Below are 13,270 nucleotides of genomic sequence, written 5' to 3'. Positions count from 1 at the left end.
TCTGGGTCAGGAAAGAAGGCAGGGAAATTATTCATTCATTGAGTGGGATGCACAAATGTACAATTCATGCATCAACTCTTGCGTAGTTCATTTTCTTTTAATTAAATGCAGCTTATGAAAGATTTTAAGAGTTCTTCCAGGATTAGCATTGCTTTTGCTTCACGGAGACTCTGATCTGCTCCTGAATTCAATGCACTCTATAAAGTTAATATTCAGCCACGTGCACTGCTCTCTGCTGTGACCTTCTGGACAGTAATCTGTTAAAAATAAGCACAAATGTAGTCCCAAAGAAAGGCAGGCATTGAGCTGTGAGTAGCTTTAAAGGAGGAGTTTCATTCATTTAAAGCACATTCAATGTCAGTACAGTATGAAGGATGAAGGAACAAAGGGCTCAAAATAAACCGGAAGGGAAGGGAAGGGAAGGGAAGGGAAGGGAAGGGAAGGGAAGGGAAGGGAAGGGAAGGGAAGGGAAGGGAAGGGAAGGGAAGGGAAGGGAAGGGAAGGGAAGGGAAGGGAAGGGAAGGGAAGGGAAGGGAAGGGAAGGAACCATGCATCCTGAGTCCCCCAGGAGCAGCAGTGCAAGACCAGAAATCCCACACCTGGATTCCCCATGCTCAGCAGCCACAGCCTGGTGAGCAGTGTGGTTGCATGGGAGCCCGTCTGCAAGCAGGCAGCACTTGGCTACCTACAGCACATCTTACACACGCCTGTCTCAGACTCCCAGACCACAAACCCACCATTAACACATGCTATCCCATTTACAAGCACACTCCCAAGACAAGGAGCTGATCTCATGAACGCTTTCTTTAAAGAAACCCTCTGGATACTGAAGTCTGATATCACTACAAACTGGGGGTGGGGAATGAAATCCCATCTCTCTGTTTTCTTGATCTGAGCCTAAATGGCTCAGAACTCCTAAATGGAGTTTGCAGTGTAGAAAATATAAATGACAAAAATGCCAGCTTGGTGGGAAGTGAATGTGAGATGGTGCAGCAGAGATCTGCACTGCACCATGTTATGGCTGAACGAGCTCTGCTCTGTGCACCAAATTGGAAACTGCTCTGCAAAATGCTGGAGATAAAACAAAGATTCAAAAAGTTGTTGTAGTTATATGTAGTTATTAATTACAGGAGAGAGAACTAAATGAAATCAGCTCCATCTGGAAAGCCAGGAAAGCCCTAATAATCAGCATTACTGGGCTTGGCCAGGCTGCTGCAGTGTAATATTCAGAATAACTTTGAATTACCTCTGGCCCCAAAGCAAATAGCTCCTGCCAGAATGGCTGCATACATAAATGTCCTTTCTCTCTGGCTGGATAATATGGGAATTTGATGGAATATGTCTTGCAAACGAATCCTTGGAAAACATCTGCACAGCTACAGTACTTTTGCTGTGCTCCATTACCCAGTACACGCAGAAACCCTCCTGTGCTTTCTTCTTTCTTTCTTTCTCCAGAGCAGCCCATCTGGACCAGGTAACAGTGAATTCACTCCCCCACGCCTGCTGGAGCTGTTTTATTGGGTCTTTGAATGGGGTTTTTGAGCTGCTTGTCCAACTCCAATGGAAGAATCAGAGAATCATTAAGGTCAGAAAAAACTTCAGATCACCAGGTCCAACCCCAGCCATCCCACCATGTCCACTGACCACGTCCCCAAGTGCCACATCTCCACAGTTGTGGAACACCCCCATGGATGGTGACAGATGAGCTGTGAAGTCCTTGAATCAGAGGACATCCATCTGCCTGGTGTGCTCAGCATCCTCAGCATCACAAATGGCACTTTGCCTTGATTTTTCATTTTCAGCCATCCAGTCTGTTTGGAGAGGTTAAATCAAGTGATTCCTATCCAGTGATAGGGGCTCACGTAGGGTTTGTTGTCTGATGGCCTCCTGTTCCAGAAGTACCCACTCAATCAGCAAAGGAGGTGCAATAACAAACATATCACCTGTTTTGAACTGTTCTCATACTTACTGGTGACAATGAAGGAAATCAAAGGTGCTTGCATGGAAGAAAGTGGGAAAGGACAGAATTGTTTTAATTTTCCATGAAGCAACAGAAACACTGAGGAGCAAATGGATACGTGGTGCTTTCTGGGGACACCTGACCATCTTTATGTGGTTTTTATAGCCCTGTTTATAATCAAATCAGGCTGCCCCAGCTTCAGCACAGAGGAATGTAGCAGTGTTTGCAGTCAAATTGTGCAGGAAGCAAACGCAAAATCTTATTGTAATTGTTAATGTAAATTCCTTCTCTCCATACGATGGTCTCCAGTGGGTTGCAGTAAGCCTGCACTTTGTGTAGGCACTCACACCTGTGCTCACACAGTCCAAAATGCACTGAGAGCTTCCTCCCAGGCTTCCCCTCCAAGGAAGAGCTTTATGCACTCCTGCTAGGGGAGCGCAGGAGTTGGCTTAGTGCAGGATCAGCCTCTGCTGTTTCATGGGAATACTGCATTTTTTTTCCATGTAGTTTAACTCCTTGCAGCTGCTGTGCAATGCTGCTAGTCGCTTTGTTTAGCCCGATGACAGACACTGAGATAAATGCTTTCTCATGCGAGCAGCTCTTAGTGTTGCTCATGGGCTGGGATGGGGCATGAGAGCTGCACGAGCTGCACAGCTCCTTCCCCACAAGCCGACCCAGGCAAGGCAATCACCTGCGGTCAGCACAGGTTTGTTCATGTCTGGGGAGAGGTGCTCCCAAGCTTTGATGCTGCTGCCCCATGGTCAGGGTGTTGGGAAGGCTGGTGAATGATCCTGACTCATAGATGGGCAAGACTCAGTGGTTTTAGCTGGCTGTCCATCGCTTGCTTTGTTCTGATGAAAAGCAACGGCTTAGGGAGAGCAGCTGGTGGAGCCACCACCAAAACGAGTCTTTTCTCTTCACAAGAACCAGTGCTACGTGCTATATGTGCCATAAAGTGCTAGCACACAGCTGAGCCCTTCCGACACCACAGCAAGTCAATGCCCAAGGAGGCTGTGGATGCCCCATCCCTGCAGGCATTCAAGGCCAGGCTGGATGTGGCTCTGGGCAGCCTGGTCTGCTGGTTGGCGACCCTGCACACAGCAGGGGGGTTGAAATTAGATGATCACTGTGGTCCTTTTCAACCCAGGCCATTCTATGATTCTGTAATTCTATGACACAATTCTGTAGGCTTAGCTCTGCTTTGCAGGGTAGGAGCTCATGAGCCCCGTTCGTAAATCACGCTCAGGCTTTATGGTGAGAAAGCACCGTGTGGTCCGGTCTGCACGCAGGGCTGACCTGCTCAACTCTGTGAGAGCAACAGCTGTTCCAGCAATGTAAGTGGGAACCAAAACTGCTGAGATTTGCAGAGCTTTATGTGGTTGTCATTGGTTTTCTTGGCTGGTAATGCGAGCAGAGAATAATAACACTTGAGTCATCCGAAGCTACAATAGTAATAATAATAATAACAGGATTCCAAAGGTTTTATTTTGTGTGTATCCTGCTATTATTGACTTGCCCTTTGAAATTATTTTTCTGGGAATAATAGAGCTTCTTTTTTGGACTGGGGGCTGCGGTCAGCTTCATTTGTCTTCCACCTATTTAAAAGAGAGAGAGGAAATAAAAGCAGGCAAACATCATTCCGACTTCTGGAGTTTATCATTTCAGTTCGGATCTTCTTACAGAGCTGACAATCTGCATTTCAAAGGCTTCAGACCTCTTTCCCTATCGTTTATTAGTAAATGATACGTAACAGTCAGATCCTTTGACAACAAAGGATCACACTCCCCAGCAGAAATAGAGTTCCATGATGCTGCAGAGCCTTCTGCCTGCATGGAATGATTCTTCTTTTCAGCTGCACTCAGGCAACTTAGGTTTGGAAACAAAACATTCTGGTAGGAATCCAAAACCTCTGTAACAGACCCCCAGGCCTGGGATTTGTCTAATAGTTTGCTATTAAAGAGCTCTTTGGTTGGAATGAAGTACCAGACAGTGTTTTCCTCGTTCAGCTCTTGGACTATTATTTTCCTCCTTTTTTTTTCTTTTAAATCGGCATTTGAACCTTCAAGACAAACTTGCTGTCAAGATGATGGAAGATCAAGGGGAAGGGTGCAGCTTACCAGATTTCTGAAGCTTGACTTCTGCTGGGTGTAGGGATGGTGGGGAAGCCCTCCTTTCCCAGTCACAAAGTGTGATCACTCTATGCTGAAGGCCAGCAGTGCCAACGAACATGAGTTAGGGCTGCCTTGGAGCTGTGTGCTGCTCCCAGAGAGACACAGGCTGCCATAGGGTTCTGGTGCAGAGCAGCTCATCAAGCAAGCCAAGTACCTCAGCTGAGTTTGCTTTGCTCAACTGCACTGATCTACTGCTGCCAAATAGCTGGCCTGCGCTCTGTATCTCTTCCTATATGGTTAAAGATCATTCTTCACATTTCCATTCCTGTCAAGAGCTCCAAGGCTGCATAGCTCTGCAGTGCCACTGAAAAGTACTTATTGTTTCTTTTATTTCAGTGGTTTGCTTGTGAAATCCATGCTTGAGGAGGGGGGAGGAAAGTCCCGGAGCAGCCAAACAAAGTAACCATGCCATGCCAACCAGCATCTCCTCCATCTTCATCCTGTCCTCCTGCCAATCCTATGCCACTGCAAGTCCCTGGGAAACCAGCTCCATGCTGCAAACATCCATTTACACCCATGCAGAGTTCTGATTTGATGAAAATGCTACATCAGTATGAAGGTTGAAAGTGAATCAAGGACAGTGGTTTGTTCAGTTTCTTCTTTCCTTCACCACCATGGAAATCCAGAGAATGAGCACCTCCCCCATTAGCAAAAGGTCATGGAAACCACAGCCAAATTCAGAGAGGAGAGAAGCAGGGTATGTTCCCTAGGGTTAATACCCTTAGCTAATGTAACTGGCTTGGTTTTATCTAAGGTAGAACTGGGCTCTCACTCTTCAGCTTCCAGGACTAACAGGGATCCGAAGGGTTAACAGCACGACTGCTGGTCTCCTTTGTATTTATCCTTATGGCCATAAGCAATGCATATTTTGAGCAATTGCATCCAAAATGAACAGATCTGTGAAAGGAGATGGATCACTTACAGAGCAGAACAGGAAGAGCCTGCAGCTGTCTTCCAAAAGCGTGCAGCGGTTGTTTGCTGGGTCCTAGCGCCGTTCCCAGCTTATCCTCAGGCTCAAACACTTAATCAGCATGATTATCAACACACAAACACTGCCAGAGAGCTTGATTTGCACATTTGCTTCTTTGCTAAATGAATAACCTTTCCAGAGCCCCGTGATGCTTGAGCCCCTGTCATAATTCTTCTGAATCTTGGAAGGCTTTCCTGCCTGTTTGGGGTTTGGCGCCTGAGCTGAGAGGTGTCATAGGAAAAGTTATTCACAGGAGAGATTCAGCTAGAGCAGGCAGCTCTGATTTAACTAAGGCCTCACCCTCCTGGGGCCGGAGCCTGGCCATGGTGTGAGCAGATGCAGCAGCTCCTATTGCTTGCAGGGGGAGCGGAATCTGCTAAGAATAAGAGAGGGATTTTGTTTCAGACAAAGCAGATGTTGCATCAATGTGGTGCAAGCTGCAGGGAGACTTTGCTGAGCCCATTGTCCTTGGACTGTAGTGGGTGCATAGCTGCTGCCTTGTGACAGCAATCCTTGTGATGCCCAAGTCTGGGTTCTCCGGCTGCCCTCCTCACCTTGATTCTTGCTGGACTGACAGTGCCATGGGATGAGAGCTATGAGAATGTAACAGCAGCACTCTCCAAAGCAGCTTTTTTGGGCACAGTGATGAGGGGCAACCTGCCAATGACCTGGTTGTCCTTGCATCCTGTGGACCAGGATGAATGAGGCCCTGTGCAACCTGACTTAGTGGCTGCCAACCCTGCCTGCAGCCTAGGGTTGGAACTGGATGATCTTTGAGGTCTATTCCAAGCCCAGCCATTCTATGACTGCATGACTGTGTGATGAGGAGAACCAGCACCCAGCCCTTGGGCAACCCACGTTCTTGGGATCACCCCTTCCAAGAGCTCCACCTTCAGTCCATGCAGAGTTCCCATAGGGACTCCTCAAGGCATCTATAAGGGCTGTGCTTTTTTCCTTTTGCCTCAGCTTTCCATTTGTGCTTGAATGACACCAGAACATAGCACAGAGCCTCCTAAGGAGCCTGGGGTCCTCTCCCTCCCTTTACAGCCTTGGTTCTTGGCTTCTTCTCTAAATCACAAAATGTCCCTCGCCCTGCAGCCAACTCACTGCTCTTTCCCCTGTTTCTTCTCCACTTTTCTCCCTCTTTCTCTTGAGTAGTTGGCAGAAGGCCTTTTCTTTCATAACTTTCAGTCACTTTTGCCAGGTGACCCTGTGAGTAATCTCCCCCAGCAAATAAGCAAAAGCCTGGTTAAAAGACCACTTCTGACAGAAAGGACATTCCCCTCTTGAACCCCTTGATTATTCCCTCCGTGGGACCTCTCAGGCAGACAACACGAAGCCCTGATCACCCCGTACCCACTTGTGCACATGGACTCGGTTTTAATCTCCCACGTCAGTGTATGGCTCAGGGAAGATGTTACTCCCACGAGGCCAGGAAGGAGGCAGCAGAAAACTTAACGGCTTCAATAAGCCACGCGCAATGTTCCATGAAGCAGCACAGAGATTGCCTTAATTCCACAGCTCTGCATGCAATGGTTTCACTTATTTATTTATCTGTTGGTCGAGTTTCACCCAACCGGCATTTTAAATGCCACGGTTTATATCCGAGATGAATTGCACTTGCAAGTGCTGTTGCTAAGACAGACCATATTGTGGCATCAATTTTTAATCAGGCTGCTCCCTCAAACTCAACAGGGAGCTCTGCCTGAGATCTGCTGGCGGTATAAATCAAGAAGTTGTGCTGTTAGCATTTTTGATCACGCACTTTGTGCCTCTCCATGTGAAAGAGGGATGATAAAATGAGAGAGGGAATTCAGCAGAAATAAACAGCTGAATACGACATCCTTTCTGAAGCAATCTGTCTCCCTTACCTCTTTGAAAGTGCGAGCAACACCAACCACCCTTGAAATTCAGTTTATTTTTCCTCCCAGCCCTTAGATGCTCAAGTTTGGGACTGCTGACATTTTCCTGGGAAGATGCTGGCTGTGTTACCTGGGCTGTGGGCCATGTGGGCTGCAGCTCCGCCATCTCTTTCTGACCATGTCGTGCCCCTATCCGCTCTGTTTTACAGGACAAAGAATGCTCCCCAAATCTCCCAGCCCCACCTCGCCCTTTGTGCTGGATGTGGTTCAAGTCCACACAGAGTGTATCAGTGCATTGTTTTCGTGGGCAGCTGGAAAACCTCAGGAATGAATGGAAACAGACGGTTGCAGACCAGCTAAATTACACTCTCTCCTGCTGACAGAAGTGGACTCCAGCGGGGTGCCTTCTTAAAAGAGGGCTGGGATGAACCCCTGTGCAGACTTGGTGGGGGAAGGAAAAAGGAGAACAGTGATGAGGAAAGATTTGTTCACCAAACAAGCCATGGAGTACGTGCTGGAAGTGAAGGCAGACTGATGTCCCACTGCCCTGTCTGTCACACTGCTATCAGTGCACGGCATCGAGCTTCCTTGCACTACACTACAGCTGCCATTTTGTGTCTCCCCAGCAGAACATCAGTCACCATCCAGTCCTCCACTGACAAGATCCCCTCTCAGTCCTCCCTTCTCCCGGCTGAACAGCCCCAGGACTCTCAGCCTTTCCTCATCAGGGAGATTCTCTACACAGCCAACCCGAGATGCTGAATCCAAGCTTCTCACGCTTCATTTATGCTAGTAATTCTTATGGTAGGATTACCAGCATTACCCTGGTATCCTTCTCTCTACCAAGGGTTGCTGGGTTATTTGGTGAGGAGAAACAGTGAAAAGCAGTGTTGGCTCTAAACAAGCACAGGCAGAGAGACAGAACAGAGCTCTGGCACAGGCCCAGAGGGGCTGTGGCGTCTCCTCCTTGGAGATCTAAATCCACATGGACGTGGGCCTGGGCACCCACCCTGCTCTGGGTGGCCCTGCTGGAGCAAGGGTGGGATCGGAGGGACCAGAGGTCCTTCCAACCTCACACATTCTGTGATTCCGTGAAGCTTTGGCATCCCCTGGGATGGTACTGTTTTCATCCACCAACAGCAACATGCAGCTAAGCCATTTCCTGCCCCTCTTAAACCTCCTTTTTGTATCAGCTGTTAGTACAGATCTTCACAGCAACGAGGTATGTGAGATGTCCTTACCTAAGGTAGCACAGCAATTTGGCTCTGCTCACAACCAGGCAGAAAAAAACACTGAGCAGTCTCTCAGAGTCCAGATGAGAATGCAATTGCTGTAATTCTGCCTGGGTCACTACTTGTAACTTCTGCATTTTTTAAATCTCGTTTCTGCACCCATGTCAGGGGCACTGGGTCTCTGCCTGCATTAGTACAACTCTGGATTAGTGCAGTCAAAGCCAGCAGAGCTATTTCGGAGCAAAATCAGTTAAAATGGCTTCAGAATAAGGCTCAGAAAGTTACTCTCGTGTCACTTAGTAAGATATATTTCTTTTGGCTTCCATTGAGATGTGGTCCTTAAGGAGCCTGTCAGAAGAGATATACGGTCTAGGCAAGAGGCCAGCTTACTGTCTGGAAGGAACAGCAGGGCTCCCATCAAAGTAGGGAGCAGGGGAAAATGAGCTTCTTGCTATTATTTTGTAATTCTGTAAATATTTGTAACGTTCCCACTATACAGTGACGTGATGGAAGGTCTTTGCCATCCATAGACTATGTGAGGGGAAAGCTGCTTAGAGTAAGGCTGTTTACAGTAAAGATCTTGCATCCCCTGGCATGCAGCATCTTAAAAACGTCTAGGAAATGACTTCTGCTTTCCTAGCCAGAGAGATAAGATTCCTTCACAGCAGCAGTTTTTAAGCTATCAGTTCATCACAGCAAAAAGTTAATTCAACCCCCTTCAGAGTTCATGGCTAACCTCCCATTGCTGACAGAGGTGAGCTACCAAGAACCCACTTGTATCAGGCAGCATCACCATTTCTGAATACCTCTTCATTTTCCAGCTCTCAGGTTTTCAACATTGATAAGGGGTAATGCACCCACCTGGGTAAAGTAGCAGGGGACAGCAGAGCTGCATCGAGTTTAGCAGGCAGGCATTTATGAGACAGCAGTAACAGAAAACCTAGAAAACCAAGCATTTTTTGAAAGAACTGTTTTGAAACCACTGCTTCAGATCTGATTAAAAAGTGAAAGAACTTTGTAGATGTTTACAGGAAATCCTGGGCTACGTGACAGTTTGAAACCATCTTTTATTCTGTAGGGACAACTCGCTAAGTCTTTACACCCATGCAAAACTTCTGAGCACTGTGGGACACTTTTAACTGCAAGGGACCTGCACTTACATGGGGAAAGGGAGGACTTTCAAAGGCATGTACAGCATTGCCTGTCACAGAGGCCAATTGCAGAGGATTCAGAAGGAGGCAAACGCTGAGTCTGAAAGGATAGATTCAGCCTGTGTGCAGAACTGCACATACAAGTTCTGTGCCCAGAGCCTCCAAAGGCCTTTGGATGACCCTGGGAAAATGCAAGGAATTCCAGAGCAGGAGAATGGGGAGGGTCAATGTACTTTCCAAAATGTTTTTTGGTGTTTCTTAATACAGTTTGCCAATGCTGTAGTTATCTATGTACCTCCACATGAGTTTCTTCACTCCTTTTCCCAAACCATACCTCACACACCACCGGTGCTTTGCACTGTAAAGCCTGGCTCTGCGCTTTACCTGCAAACCGTTAGGTGAGAGCTGCAGGCTCACAGCATCCCCTCTATGCTCCCTGCATGGGAAGAGAGCCCACTCCAACAGCACTTCCAATCTGAGTGGTAAGAGGAGTGCTCCAAAGAGTCCCACATGTAGACATCACCATGGCAAGAAGACTGCTGATGGTCTGGGGATCAAACCAACCCTTGCTTTCCAAGAGGCCCTGAGCAATGTCACGCATGGCCCAGATGTAATGCATGATCACAGCCTTCCCCGTGCTGTGACCCGGGCACAAGGCCTCCCGTGGATCGAGAGCTACGTGGTGGTCTAGGATAAATCCTGAGGCCTGGCAGGGTCCTACTGCTATGAACTGCTCGGGAATTTCTTTTCTCTCTTGGCCATAACAGCATCCTGTGGCAATGAGTTCCGCAGACTGATTGCATGTTGCCTAAAAGGCATTTCCTTTCAGAATTGTGAACCGTCCAGCTTCCATTGACTTGCCCCCATACTTGTGGCATCGGGCTGGGAAATGAAGACATTTTATCCGACGGTGCTATGCTGCTGCATTCTAACACTGAGCTCTGTGCCCGTCTTTAAGCTGCAGAGTAGCTCTGCCAGGAAAAGTTGAATGTTGCTGTTATTGGACCTTCTAAAGGATGAAGGGCAGAGAAGGAGAGCGTAGCTCACCCTTCCCTTCCAACAGTAGCACTGGATGGGGCTGTGGAGCAATATGTGGCCTTGGACTAATGAAGAAGCCATGCTGACCTACTCCCCCATCCTCACTTCAGAGTAAAGCTACATCTGCACAAGCTCTGATAATTAAATCCATGTAAAAATCAATCTGCCTTCACCAACGCCAGCTCTTCATGAAAGCAAAGCTGTTCAGACATTGAGAACATTTTGAATTAAATCAAATCAGTAGAAGCTACATTGGAATCTACTTAAGGTTGGATTTTATTTACACTGTACTTGTGTAACTAGATCAATTTTAAATCAAATTGAACCCTAGTAGAGAAATATTCTTAGCACAGATTAGGTTTCCTCTGTGGGGAACTGTGCTACTGGAGATACCACACAGCCCTTTGAGGTCAACAGTTCTCATTCATTCTAATGATGTGGTTGATGTTAAAATGAAAAAGCAGTGCAGGATATGCCAGTATCAATTTTCCGGACCCTGACAGTAGTTCCAGGAGAGTTAGTTGGCTTCTGTGATTTTCTGAGGTAAAGAAAGAGGAAGCAATACTTAATTATCAGCAAATCTGATGGCGATTGGGGTTGATAGCCTGAAGCAAAGCCATATAGAGTTTGGTGAAACAGGCTAGCAGCCATGGCAGTCCTTCTGTGGGAATGTGGAGGGGTTTGGATGCTGGGAGGAGTGAATTCTCTAAGGGAGATTGCATTGTTGTACACTTCATTCTTTTGTTTTTGCAGTGAGTGGAGCTCTGGTGCTGACTTCTTTGGGGCACTATGGGCCCCACTTCTTTGACACAACAAAGTGCCTCTGTAGTCTACTGAACGCCATTGCAATTCCATCCACATCACCAAAGCCTGGGAATGGGGAGCTGGCAGAGCTGCCTGCGCTTCCTCTGCCACAAATGACATCCATAACATTTTGAAATCATTTGCATCGTTACTCAAATGTTACCGAGGGTCAGGATCTTCAGCATTCTCATTGTGCAGCCACACATAAAATGCAGCCAACGCAATATGTCTGAAGGGGACCCTGAGGACCTCCCTGAAGGGGACCCTGAACACCAATAATTTGGATGAAGTTGCCTGATAGAGACTTTTCTACCTGACCGTGTCTTGGAGTGATTTGAGGAGTCTCCCCATACTGTCTTGTTAGTGGATCAGAGCTGTGAGAACAAGCTATAGTGCAAAGAAAGTGTGTTTTAAAGACAAAGGTCCCACTTCACTCACTTCATAGAACCATAGAACCACAGAATGGCTTGGGTTGGAAGGGACCTCAGGGATTCTTAAGCTCCAACCCCCCTACTGCATGCAGGGCTGCCAATCTCCACGTTTAATACTAGAGCAGGCTGCCCAGGACCCCATCCAACCTGGCCTTGAACACCTCTAGGGATGGAGCATCCACAGCCTCTCTGTCAGTGGAAAAGAACCTGCAAATGTCAGACTCCAGGTGAAGGACGGAGGTAACCCTCCCCTTCCAAAAGACAATACAAACTATCTGAACTCCAAATCCTTTATTTGGGTGGCATTTGCCTCACCTTGCTAACTAGAATAGAAGATGAAATCCAAATTTCCCCCGTGTTCACATCACTGCAGCGCAGGACAAATAAGGAGTGCTTATCTATCCTCCAGTTTCCCTCACTCTGTGCAGTGGTTTGTGAGTGGATTTGACAGATGTACGAGAAGATGGTGAAGGACACTCCTTGAGCACAGCTGATTCCCAGTCCAACACGTTCAAAAGAATGTCTTTCCACGGATAATGTGATTTTCAGAGGAAAGAAATCCAGTGCTCGTGTCTCACATTGAAAGTCATGGAGCACGCAGTGTCAAGGCTGGGGATGGTGCAGAAATGCAGATATGCTTCCCTTCAGAAAAGAGCTGGCTGGAGACAACGTGCCATGCAGGACGTGTGCTTACAGCAGGCAGCAGAACCAGGACCATCTCGTGGTGGTGGTGTTGGCTGGGATGTAGCAGCTCAGTTCCACGTCTGCCAGAATGCGCAGTGCAAAATAAAGTATCCCATTAAGCATACATTTAAAGGCTGCATTTCTGTACTACCCACACACTGAAATACATCATCCAGGAATGAGCCTGCTGCCTTGTTCAGTGTTTACTAAACCTCAGGGCTGAATGTGACAGCCTGAAACGGAGCCAGCAGGCCCAAGGACTTGATGCAAAAAGGCGCTTCTCTGATTAAATTGAGTGGCGAATAGGGAAAGTGGGTTTTGCCATGTACCCTACTCAGCAGGTGTGTTTTTAGCAGTACAGGTGCTGCCCATTTGTTAGTTGTCAACTTAGGGCAATGGGATCTGCATCAGACCCTGCCATGGGCTTGCTGTGGGTTCTCTGTCTGCCAGGTTATCTTTTGTATGATGAATTACACGTGCTGGGACAGGATTCATCCCACTTGTGTTTCATTCTGCTCCTAGAACAGCAGAGCCTCATTTTGGAGAAGCAGCATGCCATCACCCCATAGCCCAGGGCTTGCATGACTACAGCCAGACAAAGTGTGGATTTGTGGCCTGACTAAGTGTAGCTGGCAAGAGTAGGGAGGTATCATCCCTCAATACTTAGCCCTGGTGAGGACACATCCTGAATACAGTGTTCAGTGTTGGACCCCTCACTATAAGAAGACATGAGGATGTGCAGACAAGGGCAACCGAGCTGTGAGAGGTCTGGAGAACAAGCATGATGGGGAGCAGCTGAGGGAGCTGGGGTTGTTCAGTGTGGAGAGGAGAAGGCTCAGGGGAGACCTCAGTGCTCTCTATAAATGCCTGAGAGGAGGTTGTGGTGAGGTGGGGGTTGACTTTTGCTTCCACATAATAGCAACAGGATGAGAGAGAATGGCCTGAGAGAGCTGTGCCAGGGAAGGTT

The sequence above is a fragment of the Tympanuchus pallidicinctus genome, unplaced genomic scaffold (genome assembly GCF_026119805.1).
Source record: "Tympanuchus pallidicinctus isolate F22 unplaced genomic scaffold, pur_lepc_1.0 scaffold3, whole genome shotgun sequence".
Classification (NCBI taxonomy): Eukaryota; Metazoa; Chordata; class Aves; order Galliformes; family Phasianidae; genus Tympanuchus; species Tympanuchus pallidicinctus.
This window is presented reverse-complemented; position numbering follows the sequence as displayed.